General features: G+C 43.9%; 18 non-coding genes across 18 annotated transcripts; all 18 read right to left on the bottom strand.

Annotated features, from left to right (window-relative positions):
• Positions 1 to 982: 982 nt before the first annotated feature.
• trnah-gug (transfer RNA histidin (anticodon GUG)) lies at positions 983 to 1,054 on the bottom strand. Its single transcript has one exon. It is a non-coding gene; the product is annotated as a tRNA-His (tRNA).
• A 1,382-nt stretch (positions 1,055 to 2,436) lies between these two features.
• Positions 2,437 to 2,518, bottom strand: trnas-uga (transfer RNA serine (anticodon UGA)). The gene has a single exon. It is a non-coding gene; the product is annotated as a tRNA-Ser (tRNA).
• A 1,055-nt stretch (positions 2,519 to 3,573) lies between these two features.
• Positions 3,574 to 3,645, bottom strand: trnah-gug (transfer RNA histidin (anticodon GUG)). The gene has a single exon. It is a non-coding gene; the product is annotated as a tRNA-His (tRNA).
• A 1,383-nt stretch (positions 3,646 to 5,028) lies between these two features.
• Positions 5,029 to 5,110, bottom strand: trnas-uga (transfer RNA serine (anticodon UGA)). The gene has a single exon. It is a non-coding gene; the product is annotated as a tRNA-Ser (tRNA).
• A 1,055-nt stretch (positions 5,111 to 6,165) lies between these two features.
• Positions 6,166 to 6,237, bottom strand: trnah-gug (transfer RNA histidin (anticodon GUG)). The gene has a single exon. It is a non-coding gene; the product is annotated as a tRNA-His (tRNA).
• Positions 6,238 to 7,620: 1,383 nt separating this feature from the next.
• Positions 7,621 to 7,702, bottom strand: trnas-uga (transfer RNA serine (anticodon UGA)). The gene has a single exon. It is a non-coding gene; the product is annotated as a tRNA-Ser (tRNA).
• A 1,055-nt stretch (positions 7,703 to 8,757) lies between these two features.
• Positions 8,758 to 8,829, bottom strand: trnah-gug (transfer RNA histidin (anticodon GUG)). Its single transcript has one exon. It is a non-coding gene; the product is annotated as a tRNA-His (tRNA).
• A 1,384-nt stretch (positions 8,830 to 10,213) lies between these two features.
• Positions 10,214 to 10,295, bottom strand: trnas-uga (transfer RNA serine (anticodon UGA)). The gene has a single exon. It is a non-coding gene; the product is annotated as a tRNA-Ser (tRNA).
• Positions 10,296 to 11,338: 1,043 nt separating this feature from the next.
• Positions 11,339 to 11,410, bottom strand: trnah-gug (transfer RNA histidin (anticodon GUG)). The gene has a single exon. It is a non-coding gene; the product is annotated as a tRNA-His (tRNA).
• A 1,383-nt stretch (positions 11,411 to 12,793) lies between these two features.
• On the bottom strand, positions 12,794 to 12,875 carry trnas-uga (transfer RNA serine (anticodon UGA)). Its single transcript has one exon. It is a non-coding gene; the product is annotated as a tRNA-Ser (tRNA).
• A 1,043-nt stretch (positions 12,876 to 13,918) lies between these two features.
• Positions 13,919 to 13,990, bottom strand: trnah-gug (transfer RNA histidin (anticodon GUG)). The gene has a single exon. It is a non-coding gene; the product is annotated as a tRNA-His (tRNA).
• A 1,384-nt stretch (positions 13,991 to 15,374) lies between these two features.
• trnas-uga (transfer RNA serine (anticodon UGA)) lies at positions 15,375 to 15,456 on the bottom strand. Its single transcript has one exon. It is a non-coding gene; the product is annotated as a tRNA-Ser (tRNA).
• Positions 15,457 to 16,511: 1,055 nt separating this feature from the next.
• trnah-gug (transfer RNA histidin (anticodon GUG)) lies at positions 16,512 to 16,583 on the bottom strand. The gene has a single exon. It is a non-coding gene; the product is annotated as a tRNA-His (tRNA).
• A 1,383-nt stretch (positions 16,584 to 17,966) lies between these two features.
• On the bottom strand, positions 17,967 to 18,048 carry trnas-uga (transfer RNA serine (anticodon UGA)). Its single transcript has one exon. It is a non-coding gene; the product is annotated as a tRNA-Ser (tRNA).
• Positions 18,049 to 19,091: 1,043 nt separating this feature from the next.
• Positions 19,092 to 19,163, bottom strand: trnah-gug (transfer RNA histidin (anticodon GUG)). Its single transcript has one exon. It is a non-coding gene; the product is annotated as a tRNA-His (tRNA).
• A 1,383-nt stretch (positions 19,164 to 20,546) lies between these two features.
• trnas-uga (transfer RNA serine (anticodon UGA)) lies at positions 20,547 to 20,628 on the bottom strand. Its single transcript has one exon. It is a non-coding gene; the product is annotated as a tRNA-Ser (tRNA).
• Positions 20,629 to 23,127: 2,499 nt separating this feature from the next.
• On the bottom strand, positions 23,128 to 23,209 carry trnas-uga (transfer RNA serine (anticodon UGA)). Its single transcript has one exon. It is a non-coding gene; the product is annotated as a tRNA-Ser (tRNA).
• Positions 23,210 to 24,264: 1,055 nt separating this feature from the next.
• trnah-gug (transfer RNA histidin (anticodon GUG)) lies at positions 24,265 to 24,336 on the bottom strand. The gene has a single exon. It is a non-coding gene; the product is annotated as a tRNA-His (tRNA).
• Positions 24,337 to 25,177: the final 841 nt, after the last annotated feature.

Below are 25,177 nucleotides of genomic sequence, written 5' to 3'. Positions count from 1 at the left end.
GGCTAGGCAAAGCCTGACAGTGGTGCATTTAAAGCAGCGCCTCTCATTTAGTAGGAGAGATTATCAGCTGGCTTGGCCTTAGTACAAATTGACAGTCAATCACCCAAACAGGGACTTGAACACAGAACCCACTGATTAAAAGTCTGTTGTTCTACCAACTGGCCTATCGAGGGACATGCTGATTGCTACAACCCCCTGGGAGATAAAGGCAGTAGAGCCAAAAACTGCATGTGCCATTTTAACCTTAAGTTAATTTGCCATGAAGCCTGAAATCAGTAAGGATAGAGAACGTTGAGCTGCTCTTGGCAGGTTAGGAATGCTTAAATAGGCTTGGATCCTTTAATGGTGGCATGCCAACTACTTTGTGGTCTAAAGAGCAGAGTAATTATCACTATAAAGTCATAATGAGCACACATCAGCTTCACTATTCTAAAAGAGCACATAACAGCACTTTGAGTGGAGTAAAGTTGCAGTCACATCTGACTTGCTTCTCTTGACGAAGAGAAAGAAGTCATCTTCCAAAAAGCCATCAGAAATGTAACCTTTCATAGCTCTGATACGCATGTTTCTCTACTCAACATACTGCAGTGACAAATAAAGAGACGACTTGTGCCTTTTAGAACATTGCCCACTTCAGGCTCGAAACTAGACGAGGGTCAGCAAGGGAAATTGAAAAAAGCTTGTACAAAGATAGGGCCAAAGGCTTTATTAATGCATAACAGCGACACCCACTCTAAACCAAGAGAGGAAAACAAAAGCACAACAGACACTGAACCTGCACAGGGAGTTCCGTAATGATTTTCTAGTCCATCGCCTCAACCACTCAGCCACGACTACACGCATCTGAACCTGTGCAAGCTTTTGGCTGGATGGGTAAAGCACAGGTCACCGCTGAGGTGAAGCCACGCAAACAGCCAAATGAAGGATTTGGGTGAGTAGAGGTGGTAAAAGCAGCTTGATTTCTCTGTCTACCAGAAAATGCTGCCGTGACCCGGATTCGAACCGGGGTTGCTGCGGCCACAACGCAGAGTACTAACCTCTATACGATCACGGCGCACCACTGGTACCGTGTTGCATGCTCCTTCTCAGACCTGCCTAAATGTAAAAAGCCTTTGGCTTGCTTGTCTGTGCAGTGTAAATTTAAAAGAAGTTCTGTAGCATATATGGACAACAAACCTTTTCAACTGTCATAACATTGTCACAGCTTTTTTCATTAACGATCACAAGCCCAAGAAAGTGAGCATTGCCAGAAAATGGAAAGCAGAAGAACAGCAGCAACATAGTTGGGAGGATTCAAATCTGCATGGGGAAACCCCAGTGGATTTCTAGTCTATTGCCTTAACCACGCAGCCACAACTACAAGAAATTGAAAAGGAATTTAAATTTGTATGGTTCCTCACATCAATGCTGCCCAAGAAAAAGGCAGAACTGCTTGGCCAGGCAAAGCCTGCCAGTGGTGCTTTCAAAGCAGCACCTCTGCCAGTTCGCTCTCACTTCCCTGGTAAGATTGCTTCCTAGGCCTCCAGTGGCCAAACCTAAATCCTATGGTGAAGAAATTAAACAGGCATGTAGCACATTTTGGAGGATACTTACATCCAAAAGAACGAGAAGCTGCTCACTTAGAATGGGAAAGTTACAGCTACCTTAGGCTCACTACAAACTGTCAACCTACCACCCAAACAGGGACTTGACCCCTGGACCCTCAGATTAAAAGTCTGATGCGCTACTAACTGAGGTACCCACACTCTGTCAGTTGTGTCGACACCCTTGGACATAAAGGCAGTTAAGCCAAAAAAAAAAAAAAAAGAAACGCATGGACCCAGTTAACCTAAAGTTAACTCTCAATGACGTCTACAACTAATAAGGATTGAGATCATTGAGTTGCTTTTGGCAGGTTGGGAATTCTCAAAAAAAGTCTGGGATCCCTTCATGGCAGCTTGCCGACTCTTTTGTCTAGAGAGCAGTGTAATATTTACGGCAACGTCATAATGACAACACATCAGCTTCATTATTCCAACAGAGCATATAACAGACCTTTGAGTGGAGGAACTTTACAATGACATGAGACTTGCTTCTTTTGAGGTAGAAAAAGCAGTCATCTTGAAATACGCCAGCAGAGAGGAAACCTTTCATAGTTCTGATACTCATTTTTCTCTACTCAACATACTGCAGTGACTCTTGAGCTGGCTATTTAAGGCCTTTAAGTCATCAGGGGTACCAAATACACAGATCCCAATGCCTGAATTGTATGGACAAATAAAGAGACGACTTGTGCCTTTTAGAACATTGCCCACTTCAGGCTCGAAACGAGACACGGGTCGGCAAGGGAAATTGAAAAAATGCTTGTACAAAGATAGGGCCAATGACATAATTAATGAATCTCTCCGACACCCACTGAAAATCATGAAAGAAAATGAAAGCACAGCAAACCTCAACCGTAGTTGGCAGGGTTTGAACCTGCGCGGGGAGACCCCAATGGATTTCAAGTCCATCGCCTTAACCACTCGGCCACAACTACACAAAAGTGGAAAGGAATGTCTATTTGTCTGATTCCTCCAGCAATAACGCACGAACAAAGGGCAGCACTTCATGGCTAGGCAAAGCCTGACAGTGGTGCATTTAAAACAGCACCTCTCATTTAGTAGGAGAGATTATCAGCTGGCTTGGCCTTAGTACAAATTGACAGTCAATCACCCAAACAGGGACTTGAACCCAGAACCCACTGATTAAAAGTCTGTTGTTCTACCAACTGGCCTATCGAGGGACATGCTGATTGTTACAACCCCCTGGGAGATAAAGGCAGTAGAGCCAAAAACTGCATGTGCCATTTTAACCTTAAGTTAATTTGCCATGAAGCCTGAAATCAGTAAGGATAGAGAACGTTGAGCTGCTCTTGGCAGGTTAGGAATGCTTAAATAGGCTTGGATCCTTTAATGGTGGCATGCCAACTACTTTGTGGTCTAAAGAGCAGAGTAATTATCACTATAAAGTCATAATGAGCACACATCAGCTTCACTATTCTAAAAGAGCACATAACAGCACTTTGAGTGGAGTAAAGTTGCAGTCACATCTGACTTGCTTCTCTTGACGAAGAGAAAGAAGTCATCTTCCAAAAAGCCATCAGAAATGTAAACTTTCATAGCTCTGATACGCATGTTTCTCTACTCAACATACTGCAGTGACAAATAAAGAGACGACTTGTGCCTTTTAGAACATTGCCCACTTCAGGCTCGAAACTAGACGAGGGTCAGCAAGGGAAATTGAAAAAAGCTTGTACAAAGATAGGGCCAAAGGCTTTATTAATGCATAACAGCGACACCCACTCTAAACCAAGAGAGGAAAACAAAAGCACAACAGACACTGAACCTGCACAGGGAGTTCCGTAATGATTTTCTAGTCCATCGCCTCAACCACTCAGCCACGACTACACGCATCTGAACCTGTGCAAGCTTTTGGCTGGATGGGTAAAGCACAGGTCACCGCTGAGGTGAAGCCACGCAAACAGCCAAATGAAGGATTTGGGTGAGTAGAGGTGGTAAAAGCAGCTTGATTTCTCTGTCTACCAGAAAATGCTGCCGTGACCCGGATTCGAACCGGGGTTGCTGCGGCCACAACGCAGAGTACTAACCTCTATACGATCACGGCGCACCACTGGTACCGTGTTGCATGCTCCTTCTCAGACCTGCCTAAATGTAAAAAGCCTTTGGCTTGCTTGTCTGTGCAGTGTAAATTTAAAAGAAGTTCTGTAGCATATATGGACAACAAACCTTTTCAACTGTCATAACATTGTCACAGCTTTTTTCATTAACGATCACAAGCCCAAGAAAGTGAGCATTGCCAGAAAATGGAAAGCAGAAGAACAGCAGCAACATAGTTGGGAGGATTCAAATCTGCATGGGGAAACCCCAGTGGATTTCTAGTCTATTGCCTTAACCACGCAGCCACAACTACAAGAAATTGAAAAGGAATTTAAATTTGTATGGTTCCTCACATCAATGCTGCCCAAGAAAAAGGCAGAACTGCTTGGCCAGGCAAAGCCTGCCAGTGGTGCTTTCAAAGCAGCACCTCTGCCAGTTCGCTCTCACTTCCCTGGTAAGATTGCTTCCTAGGCCTCCAGTGGCCAAACCTAAATCCTATGGTGAAGAAATTAAACAGGCATGTAGCACATTTTGGAGGATACTTACATCCAAAAGAGCGAGAAGCTGCTCACTTAGAATGGGAAAGTTACAGCTACCTTAGGCTCACTACAAACTGTCAACCTACCACCCAAACAGGGACTTGACCCCTGGACCCTCAGATTAAAAGTCTGATGCGCTACTAACTGAGGTACCCACACTCTGTCAGTTGTGTCGACACCCTTGGACATAAAGGCAGTTAAGCCAAAAAAAAAAAAAAAAAGAAACGCATGGACCCAGTTAACCTAAAGTTAACTCTCAATGACGTCTACAACTAATAAGGATTGAGATCATTGAGTTGCTTTTGGCAGGTTGGGAATTCTCAAAAAAAGTCTGGGATCCCTTCATGGCAGCTTGCCGACTCTTTTGTCTAGAGAGCAGTGTAATATTTACGGCAACGTCATAATGACAACACATCAGCTTCATTATTCCAACAGAGCATATAACAGATCTTTGAGTGGAGGAACTTTACAATGACATGAGACTTGCTTCTTTTGAGGTAGAAAAAGCAGTCATCTTGAAATACGCCAGCAGAGAGGAAACCTTTCATAGTTTTGATACTCATTTTTCTCTACTCAACATACTGCAGTGACTCTTGAGCTGGCTATTTAAGGCCTTTAAGTCATCAGGGGTACCAAATACACAGATCCCAATGCCTGAATTGTATGGACAAATAAAGAGACGACTTGTGCCTTTTAGAACATTGCCCACTTCAGGCTCGAAACGAGACACGGGTCGGCAAGGGAAATTGAAAAAATGCTTGTACAAAGATAGGGCCAATGACATAATTAATGAATCTCTCCGACACCCACTGAAAATCATGAAAGAAAATGAAAGCACAGCAAACCTCAACCGTAGTTGGCAGGGTTTGAACCTGCGCAGGGAGACCCCAATGGATTTCAAGTCCATCGCCTTAACCACTCGGCCACAACTACACGAAAGTGGAAAGGAATGTCTATTTGTCTGATTCCTCCAGCAATAACGCACGAACAAAGGGCAGCACTTCATGGCTAGGCAAAGCCTGACAGTGGTGCATTTAAAACAGCACCTCTCATTTAGTAGGAGAGATTATCAGCTGGCTTGGCCTTAGTACAAATTGACAGTCAATCACCCAAACAGGGACTTGAACCCAGAACCCACTGATTAAAAGTCTGTTGTTCTACCAACTGGCCTATCGAGGGACATGCTGATTGTTACAACCCCCTGGGAGATAAAGGCAGTAGAGCCAAAAACTGCATGTGCCATTTTAACCTTAAGTTAATTTGCCATGAAGCCTGAAATCAGTAAGGATAGAGAACGTTGAGCTGCTCTTGGCAGGTTAGGAATGCTTAAATAGGCTTGGATCCTTTAATGGTGGCATGCCAACTACTTTGTGGTCTAAAGAGCAGAGTAATTATCACTATAAAGTCATAATGAGCACACATCAGCTTCACTATTCTAAAAGAGCACATAACAGCACTTTGAGTGGAGTAAAGTTGCAGTCACATCTGACTTGCTTCTCTTGACGAAGAGAAAGAAGTCATCTTCCAAAAAGCCATCAGAAATGTAACCTTTCATAGCTCTGATACGCATGTTTCTCTACTCAACATACTGCAGTGACAAATAAAGAGACGACTTGTGCCTTTTAGAACATTGCCCACTTCAGGCTCGAAACTAGACGAGGGTCAGCAAGGGAAATTGAAAAAAGCTTGTACAAAGATAGGGCCAAAGGCTTTATTAATGCATAACAGCGACACCCACTCTAAACCAAGAGAGGAAAACAAAAGCACAACAGACACTGAACCTGCACAGGGAGTTCCGTAATGATTTTCTAGTCCATCGCCTCAACCACTCAGCCACGACTACACGCATCTGAACCTGTGCAAGCTTTTGGCTGGATGGGTAAAGCACAGGTCACCGCTGAGGTGAAGCCACGCAAACAGCCAAATGAAGGATTTGGGTGAGTAGAGGTGGTAAAAGCAGCTTGATTTCTCTGTCTACCAGAAAATGCTGCCGTGACCCGGATTCGAACCGGGGTTGCTGCGGCCACAACGCAGAGTACTAACCTCTATACGATCACGGCGCACCACTGGTACCGTGTTGCATGCTCCTTCTCAGACCTGCCTAAATGTAAAAAGCCTTTGGCTTGCTTGTCTGTGCAGTGTAAATTTAAAAGAAGTTCTGTAGCATATATGGACAACAAACCTTTTCAACTGTCATAACATTGTCACAGCTTTTTTCATTAACGATCACAAGCCCAAGAAAGTGAGCATTGCCAGAAAATGGAAAGCAGAAGAACAGCAGCAACATAGTTGGGAGGATTCAAATCTGCATGGGGAAACCCCAGTGGATTTCTAGTCTATTGCCTTAACCACGCAGCCACAACTACAAGAAATTGAAAAGGAATTTAAATTTGTATGGTTCCTCACATCAATGCTGCCCAAGAAAAAGGCAGAACTGCTTGGCCAGGCAAAGCCTGCCAGTGGTGCTTTCAAAGCAGCACCTCTGCCAGTTCGCTCTCACTTCCCTGGTAAGATTGCTTCCTAGGCCTCCAGTGGCCAAACCTAAATCCTATGGTGAAGAAATTAAACAGGCATGTAGCACATTTTGGAGGATACTTACATCCAAAAGAGCGAGAAGCTGCTCACTTAGAATGGGAAAGTTACAGCTACCTTAGGCTCACTACAAACTGTCAACCTACCACCCAAACAGGGACTTGACCCCTGGACCCTCAGATTAAAAGTCTGATGCGCTACTAACTGAGGTACCCACACTCTGTCAGTTGTGTCGACACCCTTGGACATAAAGGCAGTTAAGCCAAAAAAAAAAAAAAAAAGAAACGCATGGACCCAGTTAACCTAAAGTTAACTCTCAATGACGTCTACAACTAATAAGGATTGAGATCATTGAGTTGCTTTTGGCAGGTTGGGAATTCTCAAAAAAAGTCTGGGATCCCTTCATGGCAGCTTGCCGACTCTTTTGTCTAGAGAGCAGTGTAATATTTACGGCAACGTCATAATGACAACACATCAGCTTCATTATTCCAACAGAGCATATAACAGATCTTTGAGTGGAGGAACTTTACAATGACATGAGACTTGCTTCTTTTGAGGTAGAAAAAGCAGTCATCTTGAAATACGCCAGCAGAGAGGAAACCTTTCATAGTTTTGATACTCATTTTTCTCTACTCAACATACTGCAGTGACTCTTGAGCTGGCTATTTAAGGCCTTTAAGTCATCAGGGGTACCAAATACACAGATCCCAATGCCTGAATTGTATGGACAAATAAAGAGACGACTTGTGCCTTTTAGAACATTGCCCACTTCAGGCTCGAAACGAGACACGGGTCGGCAAGGGAAATTGAAAAAATGCTTGTACAAAGATAGGGCCAATGACATAATTAATGAATCTCTCCGACACCCACTGAAAATCATGAAAGAAAACGAAAGCACAGCAAACCTCAACCGTAGTTGGCAGGGTTTGAACCTGCGCGGGGAGACCCCAATGGATTTCAAGTCCATCGCCTTAACCACTCGGCCACAACTACACGAAAGTGGAAAGGAATGTCTATTTGTCTGATTCCTCCAGCAATAACGCACGAACAAAGGGCAGCACTTCATGGCTAGGCAAAGCCTGACAGTGGTGCATTTAAAACAGCACCTCTCATTTAGTAGGAGAGATTATCAGCTGGCTTGGCCTTAGTACAAATTGACAGTCAATCACCCAAACAGGGACTTGAACCCAGAACCCACTGATTAAAAGTCTGTTGTTCTACCAACTGGCCTATCGAGGGACATGCTGATTGTTACAACCCCCTGGGAGATAAAGGCAGTAGAGCCAAAAACTGCATGTGCCATTTTAACCTTAAGTTAATTTGCCATGAAGCCTGAAATCAGTAAGGATAGAGAACGTTGAGCTGCTCTTGGCAGGTTAGGAATGCTTAAATAGGCTTGGATCCTTTAATGGTGGCATGCCAACTACTTTGTGGTCTAAAGAGCAGAGTAATTATCACTATAAAGTCATAATGAGCACACATCAGCTTCACTATTCTAAAAGAGCACATAACAGCACTTTGAGTGGAGTAAAGTTGCAGTCACATCTGAGTTGCTTCTCTTGACGAAGAGAAAGAAGTCATCTTCCAAAAAGCCATCAGAAATGTAACCTTTCATAGCTCTGATACGCATGTTTCTCTACTCAACATACTGCAGTGACAAATAAAGAGACGACTTGTGCCTTTTAGAACATTGCCCACTTCAGGCTCGAAACTAGACGAGGGTCAGCAAGGGAAATTGAAAAAAGCTTGTACAAAGATAGGGCCAAAGGCTTTATTAATGCATAACAGCGACACCCACTCTAAACCAAGAGAGGAAAACAAAAGCACAACAGACACTGAACCTGCACAGGGAGTTCCGTAATGATTTTCTAGTCCATCGCCTCAACCACTCAGCCACGACTACACGCATCTGAACCTGTGCAAGCTTTTGGCTGGATGGGTAAAGCACAGGTCACCGCTGAGGTGAAGCCACGCAAACAGCCAAATGAAGGATTTGGGTGAGTAGAGGTGGTAAAAGCAGCTTGATTTCTCTGTCTACCAGAAAATGCTGCCGTGACCCGGATTCGAACCGGGGTTGCTGCGGCCACAACGCAGAGTACTAACCTCTATACGATCACGGCGCACCACTGGTACCGTGTTGCATGCTCCTTCTCAGACCTGCCTAAATGTAAAAAGCCTTTGGCTTGCTTGTCTGTGCAGTGTAAATTTAAAAGAAGTTCTGTAGCATATATGGACAACAAACCTTTTCAACTGTCATAACATTGTCACAGCTTTTTTCATTAACGATCACAAGCCCAAGAAAGTGAGCATTGCCAGAAAATGGAAAGCAGAAGAACAGCAGCAACATAGTTGGGAGGATTCAAATCTGCATGGGGAAACCCCAGTGGATTTCTAGTCTATTGCCTTAACCACGCAGCCACAACTACAAGAAATTGAAAAGGAATTTAAATTTGTATGGTTCCTCACATCAATGCTGCCCAAGAAAAAGGCAGAACTGCTTGGCCAGGCAAAGCCTGCCAGTGGTGCTTTCAAAGCAGCACCTCTGCCAGTTCGCTCTCACTTCCCTGGTAAGATTGCTTCCTAGGCCTCCAGTGGCCAAACCTAAATCCTATGGTGAAGAAATTAAACAGGCATGTAGCACATTTTGGAGGATACTTACATCCAAAAGAGCGAGAAGCTGCTCACTTAGAATGGGAAAGTTACAGCTACCTTAGGCTCACTACAAACTGTCAACCTACCACCCAAACAGGGACTTGACCCCTGGACCCTCAGATTAAAAGTCTGATGCGCTACTAACTGAGGTACCCACACTCTGTCAGTTGTGTCGACACCCTTGGACATAAAGGCAGTTAAGCCAAAAAAAAAAAAAAAAAAGAAACGCATGGACCCAGTTAACCTAAAGTTAACTCTCAATGACGTCTACAACTAATAAGGATTGAGATCATTGAGTTGCTTTTGGCAGGTTGGGAATTCTCAAAAAAAGTCTGGGATCCCTTCATGGCAGCTTGCCGACTCTTTTGTCTAGAGAGCAGTGTAATATTTACGGCAACGTCATAATGACAACACATCAGCTTCATTATTCCAACAGAGCATATAACAGATCTTTGAGTGGAGGAACTTTACAATGACATGAGACTTGCTTCTTTTGAGGTAGAAAAAGCAGTCATCTTGAAATACGCCAGCAGAGAGGAAACCTTTCATAGTTTTGATACTCATTTTTCTCTACTCAACATACTGCAGTGACTCTTGAGCTGGCTATTTAAGGCCTTTAAGTCATCAGGGGTACCAAATACACAGATCCCAATGCCTGAATTGTATGGACAAATAAAGAGACGACTTGTGCCTTTTAGAACATTGCCCACTTCAGGCTCGAAACGAGACACGGGTCGGCAAGGGAAATTGAAAAAATGCTTGTACAAAGATAGGGCCAATGACATAATTAATGAATCTCTCCGACACCCACTGAAAATCATGAAAGAAAACGAAAGCACAGCAAACCTCAACCGTAGTTGGCAGGGTTTGAACCTGCGCGGGGAGACCCCAATGGATTTCAAGTCCATCGCCTTAACCACTCGGCCACAACTACACGAAACTGGAAAGGAATGTCTATTTGTCTGATTCCTCCAGCAATAACGCACGAACAAAGGGCAGCACTTCATGGCTAGGCAAAGCCTGACAGTGGTGCATTTAAAGCAGCGCCTCTCATTTAGTAGGAGAGATTATCAGCTGGCTTGGCCTTAGTACAAATTGACAGTCAATCACCCAAACAGGGACTTGAACCCAGAACCCACTGATTAAAAGTCTGTTGTTCTACCAACTGGCATGCTGATTGTTACAACCCCCTGGGAGATAAAGGCAGTAGAGCCAAAAACTGCATGTGCCATTTTAACCTTAAGTTAATTTGCCATGAAGCCTGAAATCAGTAAGGATAGAGAACGTTGAGCTGCTCTTGGCAGGTTAGGAATGCTTAAATAGGCTTGGATCCTTTAATGGTGGCATGCCAACTACTTTGTGGTCTAAAGAGCAGAGTAATTATCACTATAAAGTCATAATGAGCACACATCAGCTTCACTATTCTAAAAGAGCACATAACAGCACTTTGAGTGGAGTAAAGTTGCAGTCACATCTGACTTGCTTCTCTTGACGAAGAGAAAGAAGTCATCTTCCAAAAAGCCATCAGAAATGTAAACTTTCATAGCTCTGATACGCATGTTTCTCTACTCAACATACTGCAGTGACAAATAAAGAGACGACTTGTGCCTTTTAGAACATTGCCCACTTCAGGCTCGAAACTAGACGAGGGTCAGCAAGGGAAATTGAAAAAAGCTTGTACAAAGATAGGGCCAAAGGCTTTATTAATGCATAACAGCGACACCCACTCTAAACCAAGAGAGGAAAACAAAAGCACAACAGACACTGAACCTGCACAGGGAGTTCCGTAATGATTTTCTAGTCCATCGCCTCAACCACTCAGCCACGACTACACGCATCTGAACCTGTGCAAGCTTTTGGCTGGATGGGTAAAGCACAGGTCACCGCTGAGGTGAAGCCACGCAAACAGCCAAATGAAGGATTTGGGTGAGTAGAGGTGGTAAAAGCAGCTTGATTTCTCTGTCTACCAGAAAATGCTGCCGTGACCCGGATTCGAACCGGGGTTGCTGCGGCCACAACGCAGAGTACTAACCTCTATACGATCACGGCGCACCACTGGTACCGTGTTGCATGCTCCTTCTCAGACCTGCCTAAATGTAAAAAGCCTTTGGCTTGCTTGTCTGTGCAGTGTAAATTTAAAAGAAGTTCTGTAGCATATATGGACAACAAACCTTTTCAACTGTCATAACATTGTCACAGCTTTTTTCATTAACGATCACAAGCCCAAGAAAGTGAGCATTGCCAGAAAATGGAAAGCAGAAGAACAGCAGCAACATAGTTGGGAGGATTCAAATCTGCATGGGGAAACCCCAGTGGATTTCTAGTCTATTGCCTTAACCACGCAGCCACAACTACAAGAAATTGAAAAGGAATTTAAATTTGTATGGTTCCTCACATCAATGCTGCCCAAGAAAAAGGCAGAACTGCTTGGCCAGGCAAAGCCTGCCAGTGGTGCTTTCAAAGCTGCACCTCTGCCAGTTCGCTCTCACTTCCCTGGTAAGATTGCTTCCTAGGCCTCCAGTGGCCAAACCTAAATCCTATGGTGAAGAAATTAAACAGGCATGTAGCACATTTTGGAGGATACTTACATCCAAAAGAGCGAGAAGCTGCTCACTTAGAATGGGAAAGTTACAGCTACCTTAGGCTCACTACAAACTGTCAACCTACCACCCAAACAGGGACTTGACCCCTGGACCCTCAGATTAAAAGTCTGATGCGCTACTAACTGAGGTACCCACACTCTGTCAGTTGTGTCGACACCCTTGGACATAAAGGCAGTTAAGCCAAAAAAAAAAAAAAAAAGAAACGCATGGACCCAGTTAACCTAAAGTTAACTCTCAATGACGTCTACAACTAATAAGGATTGAGATCATTGAGTTGCTTTTGGCAGGTTGGGAATTCTCAAAAAAAGTCTGGGATCCCTTCATGGCAGCTTGCCGACTCTTTTGTCTAGAGAGCAGTGTAATATTTACGGCAACGTCATAATGACAACACATCAGCTTCATTATTCCAACAGAGCATATAACAGATCTTTGAGTGGAGGAACTTTACAATGACATGAGACTTGCTTCTTTTGAGGTAGAAAAAGCAGTCATCTTGAAATACGCCAGCAGAGAGGAAACCTTTCATAGTTCTGATACTCATTTTTCTCTACTCAACATACTGCAGTGACTCTTGAGCTGGCTATTTAAGGCCTTTAAGTCATCAGGGGTACCAAATACACAGATCCCAATGCCTGAATTGTATGGACAAATAATGAGACGACTTGTGCCTTTTAGAACATTGCCCACTTCAGGCTCGAAACGAGACACGGGTCGGCAAGGGAAATTGAAAAAATGCTTGTACAAAGATAGGGCCAATGACATAATTAATGAATCTCTCCGACACCCACTGAAAATCATGAAAGAAAACGAAAGCACAGCAAACCTCAACCGTAGTTGGCAGGGTTTGAACCTGCGCGGGGAGACCCCAATGGATTTCAAGTCCATCGCCTTAACCACTCGGCCACAACTACACAAAACTGGAAAGGAATGTCTATTTGTCTGATTCCTCCAGCAATAACGCACGAACAAAGGGCAGCACTTCATGGCTAGGCAAAGCCTGACAGTGGTGCATTTAAAGCAGCGCCTCTCATTTAGTAGGAGAGATTATCAGCTGGCTTGGCCTTAGTACAAATTGACAGTCAATCACCCAAACAGGGACTTGAACCCAGAACCCACTGATTAAAAGTCTGTAGTTCTACCAACTGGCATGCTGATTGTTACAACCCCCTGGGAGATAAAGGCAGTAGAGCCAAAAACTGCATGTGCCATTTTAACCTTAAGTTAATTTGCCATGAAGCCTGAAATCAGTAAGGATTGAGAACGTTGAGCTGCTCTTGGCAGGTTAGGAATGCTTAAATAGGCTTGGATCCTTTAATGGTGGCATGCCAACTACTTTGTGGTCTAAAGAGCAGAGTAATTATCACTATAAAGTCATAATGAGCACACATCAGCTTCACTATTCTAAAAGAGCACATAACAGCACTTTGAGTGGAGTAAAGTTGCAGTCACATCTGACTTGCTTCTCTTGACGAAGAGAAAGAAGTCATCTTCCAAAAAGCCATCAGAAATGTAAACTTTCATAGCTCTGATACGCATGTTTCTCTACTCAACATACTGCAGTGACAAATAAAGAGACGACTTGTGCCTTTTAGAACATTGCCCACTTCAGGCTCGAAACTAGACGAGGGTCAGCAAGGGAAATTGAAAAAAGCTTGTACAAAGATAGGGCCAAAGGCTTTATTAATGCATAACAGCGACACCCACTCTAAACCAAGAGAGGAAAACAAAAGCACAACAGACACTGAACCTGCACAGGGAGTTCCGTAATGATTTTCTAGTCCATCGCCTCAACCACTCAGCCACGACTACACGCATCTGAACCTGTGCAAGCTTTTGGCTGGATGGGTAAAGCACAGGTCACCGCTGAGGTGAAGCCACGCAAACAGCCAAATGAAGGATTTGGGTGAGTAGAGGTGGTAAAAGCAGCTTGATTTCTCTGTCTACCAGAAAATGCTGCCGTGACCCGGATTCGAACCGGGGTTGCTGCGGCCACAACGCAGAGTACTAACCTCTATACGATCACGGCGCACCACTGGTACCGTGTTGCATGCTCCTTCTCAGACCTGCCTAAATGTAAAAAGCCTTTGGCTTGCTTGTCTGTGCAGTGTAAATTTAAAAGAAGTTCTGTAGCATATATGGACAACAAACCTTTTCAACTGTCATAACATTGTCACAGCTTTTTTCATTAACGATCACAAGCCCAAGAAAGTGAGCATTGCCAGAAAATGGAAAGCAGAAGAACAGCAGCAACATAGTTGGGAGGATTCAAATCTGCATGGGGAAACCCCAGTGGATTTCTAGTCTATTGCCTTAACCACGCAGCCACAACTACAAGAAATTGAAAAGGAATTTAAATTTGTATGGTTCCTCACATCAATGCTGCCCAAGAAAAAGGCAGAACTGCTTGGCCAGGCAAAGCCTGCCAGTGGTGCTTTCAAAGCAGCACCTCTGCCAGTTCGCTCTCACTTCCCTGGTAAGATTGCTTCCTAGGCCTCCAGTGGCCAAACCTAAATCCTATGGTGAAGAAATTAAACAGGCATGTAGCACATTTTGGAGGATACTTACATCCAAAAGAGCGAGAAGCTGCTCACTTAGAATGGGAAAGTTACAGCTACCTTAGGCTCACTACAAACTGTCAACCTACCACCCAAACAGGGACTTGACCCCTGGACCCTCAGATTAAAAGTCTGATGCGCTACTAACTGAGGTACCCACACTCTGTCAGTTGTGTCGACACCCTTGGACATAAAGGCAGTTAAGCCAAAAAAAAAAAAAAAAAAGAAACGCATGGACCCAGTTAACCTAAAGTTAACTCTCAATGACGTCTACAACTAATAAGGATTGAGATCATTGAGTTGCTTTTGGCAGGTTGGGAATTCTCAAAAAAAGTCTGGGATCCCTTCATGGCAGCTTGCCGACTCTTTTGTCTAGAGAGCAGTGTAATATTTACGGCAACGTCATAATGACAACACATCAGCTTCATTATTCCAACAGAGCATATAACAGATCTTTGAGTGGAGGAACTTTACAATGACATGAGACTTGCTTCTTTTGAGGTAGAAAAAGCAGTCATCTTGAAATACGCCAGCAGAGAGGAAACCTTTCATAGTTCTGATACTCATTTTTCTCTACTCAACATACTGCAGTGACTCTTGAGCTGGCTATTTAAGGCCTTTAAGTCATCAGGGGTACCAAATACACAGATCCCAATGCCTGAATTGTATGGACAAATAATGAGACGACTTGTGCCTTTTAGAACATTGCCCACTTCAGGCTCGAAACGAGACACGGGTCGGCAAGGGAAATTGAAAAAATGCTTGTACAAAGATAGGGCCAATGACATAATTAATGAATCTCTCCGACACCCACTGAAAATCATGAAAGAAAATGAAAGCACAGCAAACCTCAACCGTAGTTGGCAGGGTTTGAACCTGCGCGGGGAGACCCCAATGGATTTCAAGTCCATCGCCTTAACCACTCGGCCACAACTACACAAAACTGGAAAGGAATGTCTATTTGTCTGATTCCTCCAGCAATAACACACGAACAAAGGGCAGCACTTCATGGCTAGGCAAAGCCTGACAGCGGTGCATTTAAAGCAGCACCTCTCATTTAGTAGGAGAGATTATCAGCTGGCTTGGCCTTAGTACAAATTGACAGTCAACCACCCAAACAGGGACTTGAACCCAGAACCCACTGATTAAAAGTCTGTTGTTCTACCAACTGGCCTATCGAGGGACATGTTGATTGTTACAACCCCCTGGGAGATAAAGGCAGTAGAGCCAAAAACTGCATGTGCCATTTTAACCTTAAGTTAATTTGCCATGAAGCCTGAAATCAGTAAGGATAGAGAACGTTGAGCTGCTCTTGGCAGGTTAGGAATGCTTAAATAGGCTTGGATCCTTTAATGGTGGCATGCCAACTACTTTGTGGTCTAAAGAGCAGAGTAATTATCACTATAAAGTCATAATGAGCACACATCAGCTTCACTATTCTAAAAGAGCACATAACAGCACTTTGAGTGGAGTAAAGTTGCAGTCACATCTGACTTGCTTCTCTTGACGAAGAGAAAGAAGTCATCTTCCAAAAAGCCATCAGAAATGTAAACTTTCATAGCTCTGATACGCATGTTTCTCTACTCAACATACTGCAGTGACAAATAAAGAGACGACTTGTGCCTTTTAGAACATTGCCCACTTCAGGCTCGAAACTAGACGAGGGTCAGCAAGGGAAATTGAAAAAAGCTTGTACAAAGATAGGGCCAAAGGCTTTATTAATGCATAACAGCGACACCCACTCTAAACCAAGAGAGGAAAACAAAAGCACAACAGACACTGAACCTGCACAGGGAGTTCCGTAATGATTTTCTAGTCCATCGCCTCAACCACTCAGCCACGACTACACGCATCTGAACCTGTGCAAGCTTTTGGCTGGATGGGTAAAGCACAGGTCACCGCTGAGGTGAAGCCACGCAAACAGCCAAATGAAGGATTTGGGTGAGTAGAGGTGGTAAAAGCAGCTTGATTTCTCTGTCTACCAGAAAATGCTGCCGTGACCCGGATTCGAACCGGGGTTGCTGCGGCCACAACGCAGAGTACTAACCTCTATACGATCACGGCGCACCACTGGTACCGTGTTGCATGCTCCTTCTCAGACCTGCCTAAATGTAAAAAGCCTTTGGCTTGCTTGTCTGTGCAGTGTAAATTTAAAAGAAGTTCTGTAGCATATATGGACAACAAACCTTTTCAACTGTCATAACATTGTCACAGCTTTTTTCATTAACGATCACAAGCCCAAGAAAGTGAGCATTGCCAGAAAATGGAAAGCAGAAGAACAGCAGCAACATAGTTGGGAGGATTCAAATCTGCATGGGGAAACCCCAGTGGATTTCTAGTCTATTGCCTTAACCACGCAGCCACAACTACAAGAAATTGAAAAGGAATTTAAATTTGTATGGTTCCTCACATCAATGCTGCCCAAGAAAAAGGCAGAACTGCTTGGCCAGGCAAAGCCTGCCAGTGGTGCTTTCAAAGCAGCACCTCTGCCAGTTCGCTCTCACTTCCCTGGTAAGATTGCTTCCTAGGCCTCCAGTGGCCAAACCTAAATCCTATGGTGAAGAAATTAAACAGGCATGTAGCACATTTTGGAGGATACTTACATCCAAAAGAGCGAGAAGCTGCTCACTTAGAATGGGAAAGTTACAGCTACCTTAGGCTCACTACAAACTGTCAACCTACCACCCAAACAGGGACTTGACCCCTGGACCCTCAGATTAAAAGTCTGATGCGCTACTAACTGAGGTACCCACACTCTGTCAGTTGTGTCGACACCCTTGGACATAAAGGCAGTTAAGCCAAAAAAAAAAAAAAAAAGAAACGCATGGACCCAGTTAACCTAAAGTTAACTCTCAATGACGTCTACAACTAATAAGGATTGAGATCATTGAGTTGCTTTTGGCAGGTTGGGAATTCTCAAAAAAAGTCTGGGATCCCTTCATGGCAGCTTGCCGACTCTTTTGTCTAGAGAGCAGTGTAATATTTACGGCAACGTCATAATGACAACACATCAGCTTCATTATTCCAACAGAGCATATAACAGATCTTTGAGTGGAGGAACTTTACAATGACATGAGACTTGCTTCTTTTGAGGTAGAAAAAGCAGTCATCTTGAAATACGCCAGCAGAGAGGAAACCTTTCATAGTTCTGATACTCATTTTTCTCTACTCAACATACTGCAGTGACTCTTGAGCTGGCTATTTAAGGCCTTTAAGTCATCAGGGGTACCAAATACACAGATCCCAATGCCTGAATTGTATGGACAAATAAAGAGACGACTTGTGCCTTTTAGAACATTGCCCACTTCAGGCTCGAAACGAGACACGGGTCGGCAAGGGAAATTGAAAAAATGCTTGTACAAAGATAGGGCCAATGACATAATTAATGAATCTCTCCGACACCCACTGAAAATCATGAAAGAAAATGAAAGCACAGCAAACCTCAACCGTAGTTGGCAGGGTTTGAACCTGCACGGGGAGACCCCAATGGATTTCAAGTCCATCGCCTTAACCACTCGGCCACAACTACACGAAAGTGGAAAGGAATGTCTATTTGTCTGATTCCTCCAGCAATAACGCACGAACAAAGGGCAGCACTTCATGGCTAGGCAAAGCCTGACAGCGGTGCATTTAAAGCAGCGCCTCTCATTTAGTAGGAGAGATTATCAGCTGGCTTGGCCTTAGTACAAATTGACAGTCAATCACCCAAACAGGGACTTGAACCCAGAACCCACTGATTAAAAGTCTGTTGTTCTACCAACTGGCCTACTGATTGTTACAACCCCCTGGGAGATAAAGGCAGTAGAGCCAAAAACTGCATGTGCCATTTTAACCTTAAGTTAATTTGCCATGAAGCCTGAAATCAGTAAGGATAGAGAACGTTGAGCTGCTCTTGGCAGGTTAGGAATGCTTAAATAGGCTTGGATCCTTTAATGGTGGCATGCCAACTACTTTGTGGTCTAAAGAGCAGAGTAATTATCACTATAAAGTCATAATGAGCACACATCAGCTTCACTATTCTAAAAGAGCACATAACAGCACTTTGAGTGGAGTAAAGTTGCAGTCACATCTGACTTGCTTCTCTTGACGAAGAGAAAGAAGTCATCTTCCAAAAAGCCATCAGAAATGTAAACTTTCATAGCTCTGATACGCATGTTTCTCTACTCAACATACTGCAGTGACAAATAAAGAGACGACTTGTGCCTTTTAGAACATTGCCCACTTCAGGCTCGAAACTAGACGAGGGTCAGCAAGGGAAATTGAAAAAAGCTTGTACAAAGATAGGGCCAAAGGCTTTATTAATGCATAACAGCGACACCCACTCTAAACCAAGAGAGGAAAACAAAAGCACAACAGACACTGAACCTGCACAGGGAGTTCCGTAATGATTTTCTAGTCCATCGCCTCAACCACTCAGCCACGACTACACGCGTCTGAACCTGTGCAAGCTTTTGGCTGGATGGGTAAAGCACAGGTCACCGCTGAGGTGAAGCCACGCAAACAGCCAAATGAAGGATTTGGGTGAGTAGAGGTGGTAAAAGCAGCTTGATTTCTCTGTCTACCAGAAAATGCTGCCGTGACCCGGATTCGAACCGGGGTTGCTGCGGCCACAACGCAGAGTACTAACCTCTATACGATCACGGCGCACCACTGGTACCGTGTTGCATGCTCCTTCTCAGACCTGCCTAAATGTAAAAAGCCTTTGGCTTGCTTGTCTGTGCAGTGTAAATTTAAAAGAAGTTCTGTAGCATATATGGACAACAAACCTTTTCAACTGTCATAACATTGTCACAGCTTTTTTCATTAACGATCACAAGCCCAAGAAAGTGAGCATTGCCAGAAAATGGAAAGCAGAAGAACAGCAGCAACATAGTTGGGAGGATTCAAATCTGCATGGGGAAACGCCAGTGGATTTCTAGTCTATTGCCTTAACCACGCAGCCACAACTACAAGAAATTGAAAAGGAATTTAAATTTGTATGGTTCCTCACATCAATGCTGCCCAAGAAAAAGGCAGAACTGCTTGGCCAGGCAAAGCCTGCCAGTGGTGCTTTCAAAGCAGCACCTCTGCCAGTTCGCTCTCACTTCCCTGGTAAGATTGCTTCCTAGGCCTCCAGTGGCCAAACCTAAATCCTATGGTGAAGAAATTAAACAGGCATGTAGCACATTTTGGAGGATACTTACATCCAAAGGAGCGAGAAGCTGCTCACTTAGAATGGGAAAGTTACAGCTACCTTAGGCTCACTACAAACTGTCAACCTACCACCCAAACAGGGACTTGACCCCTGGACCCTCAGATTAAAAGTCTGATGCGCTACTAACTGAGGTACCCACACTCTGTCAGTTGTGTCGACACCCTTGGACATAAAGGCAGTTAAGCCAAAAAAAAAAAAAAAAAGAAACGCATGGACCCAGTTAACCTAAAGTTAACTCTCAATGACGTCTACAACTAATAAGGATTGAGATCATTGAGTTGCTTTTGGCAGGTTGGGAATTCTCAAAAAAAGTCTGGGATCCCTTCATGGCAGCTTGCCGACTCTTTTGTCTAGAGAGCAGTGTAATATTTACGGCAACGTCATAATGACAACACATCAGCTTCATTATTCCAACAGAGCATATAACAGATCTTTGAGTGGAGGAACTTTACAATGACATGAGACTTGCTTCTTTTGAGGTAGAAAAAGCAGTCATCTTGAAATACGCCAGCAGAGAGGAAACCTTTCATAGTTCTGATACTCATTTTTCTCTACTCAACATACTGCAGTGACTCTTGAGCTGGCTATTTAAGGCCTTTAAGTCATCAGGGGTACCAAATACACAGATCCCAATGCCTGAATTGTATGGACAAATAATGAGACGACTTGTGCCTTTTAGAACATTGCCCACTTCAGGCTCGAAACGAGACACGGGTCGGCAAGGGAAATTGAAAAAATGCTTGTACAAAGATAGGGCCAATGACATAATTAATGAATCTCTCCGACACCCACTGAAAATCATGAAAGAAAATGAAAGCACAGCAAACCTCAACCGTAGTTGGCAGGGTTTGAACCTGCGCGGGGAAACCCCAATGGATTTCAAATCCATCGCCTTAACCACTCGGCCACAACTACAAGAAAGTGGAAAGGAATGTCTATTTGTCTGATTCCTCCAGCAATAACGCACGAACAAAGGGCAGCACTTCATGGCTAGGCAAAGCCTGACAGCGGTGCATTTAAAGCAGCGCCTCTCATTTAGTAGGAGAGATTATCAGCTGGCTTGGCCTTAGTACAAATTGACAGTCAATCACCCAAACAGGGACTTGAACCCAGAACCCACTGATTAAAAGTCTGTTGTTCTACCAACTGGCATGCTGATTGTTACAACCCCCTGGGAGATAAAGGCAGTAGAGCCAAAAACTGCATGTGCCATTTTAACCTTAAGTTAATTTGCCATGAAGCCTGAAATCAGTAAGGATTGAGAACGTTGAGCTGCTCTTGGCAGGTTAGGAATGCTTAAATAGGCTTGGATCCTTTAATGGTGGCATGCCAACTACTTTGTGGTCTAAAGAGCAGAGTAATTATCACTATAAAGTCATAATGAGCACACATCAGCTTCACTATTCTAAAAGAGCACATAACAGCACTTTGAGTGGAGTAAAGTTGCAGTCACATCTGACTTGCTTCTCTTGACGAAGAGAAAGAAGTCATCTTCCAAAAAGCCATCAGAAATGTAACCTTTCATAGCTCTGATACGCATGTTTCTCTACTCAACATACTGCAGTGACAAATAAAGAGACGACTTGTGCCTTTTAGAACATTGCCCACTTCAGGCTCGAAACTAGACGAGGGTCAGCAAGGGAAATTGAAAAAAGCTTGTACAAAGATAGGGCCAAAGGCTTTATTAATGCATAACAGCGACACCCACTCTAAACCAAGAGAGGAAAACAAAAGCACAACAGACACTGAACCTGCACAGGGAGTTCCGTAATGATTTTCTAGTCCATCGCCTCAACCACTCAGCCACGACTACACGCATCTGAACCTGTGCAAGCTTTTGGCTGGATGGGTAAAGCACAGGTCACCGCTGAGGTGAAGCCACGCAAACAGCCAAATGAAGGATTTGGGTGAGTAGAGGTGGTAAAAGCAGCTTGATTTCTCTGTCTACCAGAAAATGCTGCCGTGACCCGGATTCCAACCAGGGTTGCTGCGGCCACAACGCAGAGTACTAACCTCTATACGATCACGGCGCACCACTGGTACTGTGTTGCATGCTCCTTTTCAGACCTGCCTAAATGTAAAAAGCCTTTGGCTTGCTTGTCTGTGCAGTGTAAATTTAAAAGAAGTTCTGTAGCATATATGGACAACAAACCTTTTCAACTGTCATAACATTGTCACAGCTTTTTTCATTAACGATCACAAGCCCAAGAAAGTGAGCATTGCCAGAAAATGGAAAGCAGAAGAACAGCAGCAACATAGTTGGGAGGATTCAAATCTGCATGGGGAAACCCCAGTGGATTTCTAGTCTATTGCCTTAACCACGCAGCCACAACTACAAGACATTGAAAAGGAATTTAAATTTGTATGGTTCCTCACATCAATGCTGCCCAAGAAAAAGGCAGAACTGCTTGGCCAGGCAAAGCCTGCCAGTGGTGCTTTCAAAGCAGCACCTCTGCCAGTTCGCTCTCACTTCCCTGGTAAGATTGCCTCCTAGGCCTCCAGTGGCCAAACCTAAATCCTATGGTGATGAAATTAAACAGGCATGTAGCACATTTTGGAGGATACTTACATCCAAAAGAGCGAGAAGCTGCTCACTTAGAATGGGAAAGTTACAGCTACCTTAGGCTCACTACAAACTGTCAACCTACCACCCAAACAGGGACTTGACCCCTGGACCCTCAGATTAAAAGTCTGATGCACTACTAACTGAGGTACCCACACTCTGTCAGTTGTGTCGACACCCTTGGACATAAAGGCAGTTAAGCCAAAAAAAAAAAAAAAAAAGAAACGCATGGACCCAGTTAACCTAAAGTTAACTCTCAATGACGTCTACAACTAATAAGGATTGAGATCATTGAGTTGCTTTTGGCAGGTTGGGAATTCTCAAAAAAAGTCTGGGATCCCTTCATGGCAGCTTGCCGACTCTTTTGTCTAGAGAGCAGTGTAATATTTACGGCAACGTCATAATGACAACACATCAGCTTCATTATTCCAACAGAGCATATAACAGATCTTTGAGTGGAGGAACTTTACAATGACATGAGACTTGCTTCTTTTGAGGTAGAAAAAGCAGTCATCTTGAAATACGCCAGCAGAGAGGAAACCTTTCATAGTTCTGATACTCATTTTTCTCTACTCAACATACTGCAGTGACTCTTGAGCTGGCTATTTAAGGCCTTTAAGTCATCAGGGGTACCAAATACACAGATCCCAATGCCTGAATTGTATGGACAAATAATGAGACGACTTGTGCCTTTTAGAACATTGCCCACTTCAGGCTCGAAACGAGACACGGGTCGGCAAGGGAAATTGAAAAAATGCTTGTACAAAGATAGGGCCAATGACATAATTAATGAATCTCTCCGACACCCACTGAAAATCATGAAAGAAAATGAAAGCACAGCAAACCTCAACCGTAGTTGGCAGGGTTTGAACCTGCGCGGGGAGACCCCAATGGATTTCAAGTCCATCGCCTTAACCACTCGGCCACAACTACACAAAACTGGAAAGGAATGTCTATTTGTCTGATTCCTCCAGCAATAACACACGAACAAAGGGCAGCACTTCATGGCTAGGCAAAGCCTGACAGCGGTGCATTTAAAGCAGCGCCTCTCATTTAGTAGGAGAGATTATCAGCTGGCTTGGCCTTAGTACAAATTGACAGTCAATCACCCAAACAGGGACTTGAACCCAGAACCCACTGATTAAAAGTCTGTTGTTCTACCAACTGGCCTATCGAGGGACATGCTGATTGTTACAACCCCCTGGGAGATAAAGGCAGTAGAGCCAAAAACTGCATGTGCCATTTTAACCTTAAGTTAATTTGCCATGAAGCCTGAAATCAGTAAGGATAGAGAACGTTGAGCTGCTCTTGGCAGGTTAGGAATGCTTAAATAGGCTTGGATCCTTTAATGGTGGCATGCCAACTACTTTGTGGTCTAAAGAGCAGAGTAATTATCACTATAAAGTCATAATGAGCACACATCAGCTTCACTATTCTAAAAGAGCACATAACAGCACTTTGAGTGGAGTAAAGTTGCAGTCACATCTGACTTGCTTCTCTTGACGAAGAGAAAGAAGTCATCTTCCAAAAAGCCATCAGAAATGTAAACTTTCATAGCTCTGATACGCATGTTTCTCTACTCAACATACTGCAGTGACAAATAAAGAGACGACTTGTGCCTTTTAGAACATTGCCCACTTCAGGCTCGAAACTAGACGAGGGTCAGCAAGGGAAATTGAAAAAAGCTTGTACAAAGATAGGGCCAAAGGCTTTATTAATGCATAACAGCGACACCCACTCTAAACCAAGAGAGGAAAACAAAAGCACAACAGACACTGAACCTGCACAGGGAGTTCCGTAATGATTTTCTAGTCCATCGCCTCAACCACTCAGCCACGACTACACGCATCTGAACCTGTGCAAGCTTTTGGCTGGATGGGTAAAGCACAGGTCACCGCTGAGGTGAAGCCACGCAAACAGCCAAATGAAGGATTTGGGTGAGTAGAGGTGGTAAAAGCAGCTTGATTTCTCTGTCTACCAGAAAATGCTGCCGTGACCCGGATTCGAACCGGGGTTGCTGCGGCCACAACGCAGAGTACTAACCTCTATACGATCACGGCGCACCACTGGTACCGTGTTGCATGCTCCTTCTCAGACCTGCCTAAATGTAAAAAGCCTTTGGCTTGCTTGTCTGTGCAGTGTAAATTTAAAAGAAGTTCTGTAGCATATATGGACAACAAACCTTTTCAACTGTCATAACATTGTCACAGCTTTTTTCATTAACGATCACAAGCCCAAGAAAGTGAGCATTGCCAGAAAATGGAAAGCAGAAGAACAGCAGCAACATTGTTGGGAGGATTCAAATCTGCATGGGGAAACGCCAGTGGATTTCTAGTCTATTGCCTTAACCACGCAGCCACAACTACAAGAAATTGAAAAGGAATTTAAATTTGTATGGTTCCTCACATCAATGCTGCCCAAGAAAAAGGCAGAACTGCTTGGCCAGGCAAAGCCTGCCAGTGGTGCTTTCAAAGCAGCACCTCTGCCAGTTCGCTCTCACTTCCCTGGTAAGATTGCTTCCTAGGCCTCCAGTGGCCAAACCTAAATCCTATGGTGAAGAAATTAAACAGGCATGTAGCACATTTTGGAGGATACTTACATCCAAAGGAGCGAGAAGCTGCTCACTTAGAATGGGAAAGTTACAGCTACCTTAGGCTCACTACAAACTGTCAACCTACCACCCAAACAGGGACTTGACCCCTGGACCCTCAGATTAAAAGTCTGATGCGCTACTAACTGAGGTACCCACACTCTGTCAGTTGTGTCGACACCCTTGGACATAAAGGCAGTTAAGCCAAAAAAAAAAAAAAAAAGAAACGCATGGACCCAGTTAACCTAAAGTTAACTCTCAATGACGTCTACAACTAATAAGGATTGAGATCATTGAGTTGCTTTTGGCAG

The sequence above is a fragment of the Myxocyprinus asiaticus genome, chromosome 19, assembly GCF_019703515.2.
Source record: "Myxocyprinus asiaticus isolate MX2 ecotype Aquarium Trade chromosome 19, UBuf_Myxa_2, whole genome shotgun sequence".
NCBI classification, from domain to species: domain Eukaryota; kingdom Metazoa; phylum Chordata; class Actinopteri; order Cypriniformes; family Catostomidae; genus Myxocyprinus; species Myxocyprinus asiaticus.
This window is presented reverse-complemented; position numbering and strand designations above follow the sequence as displayed.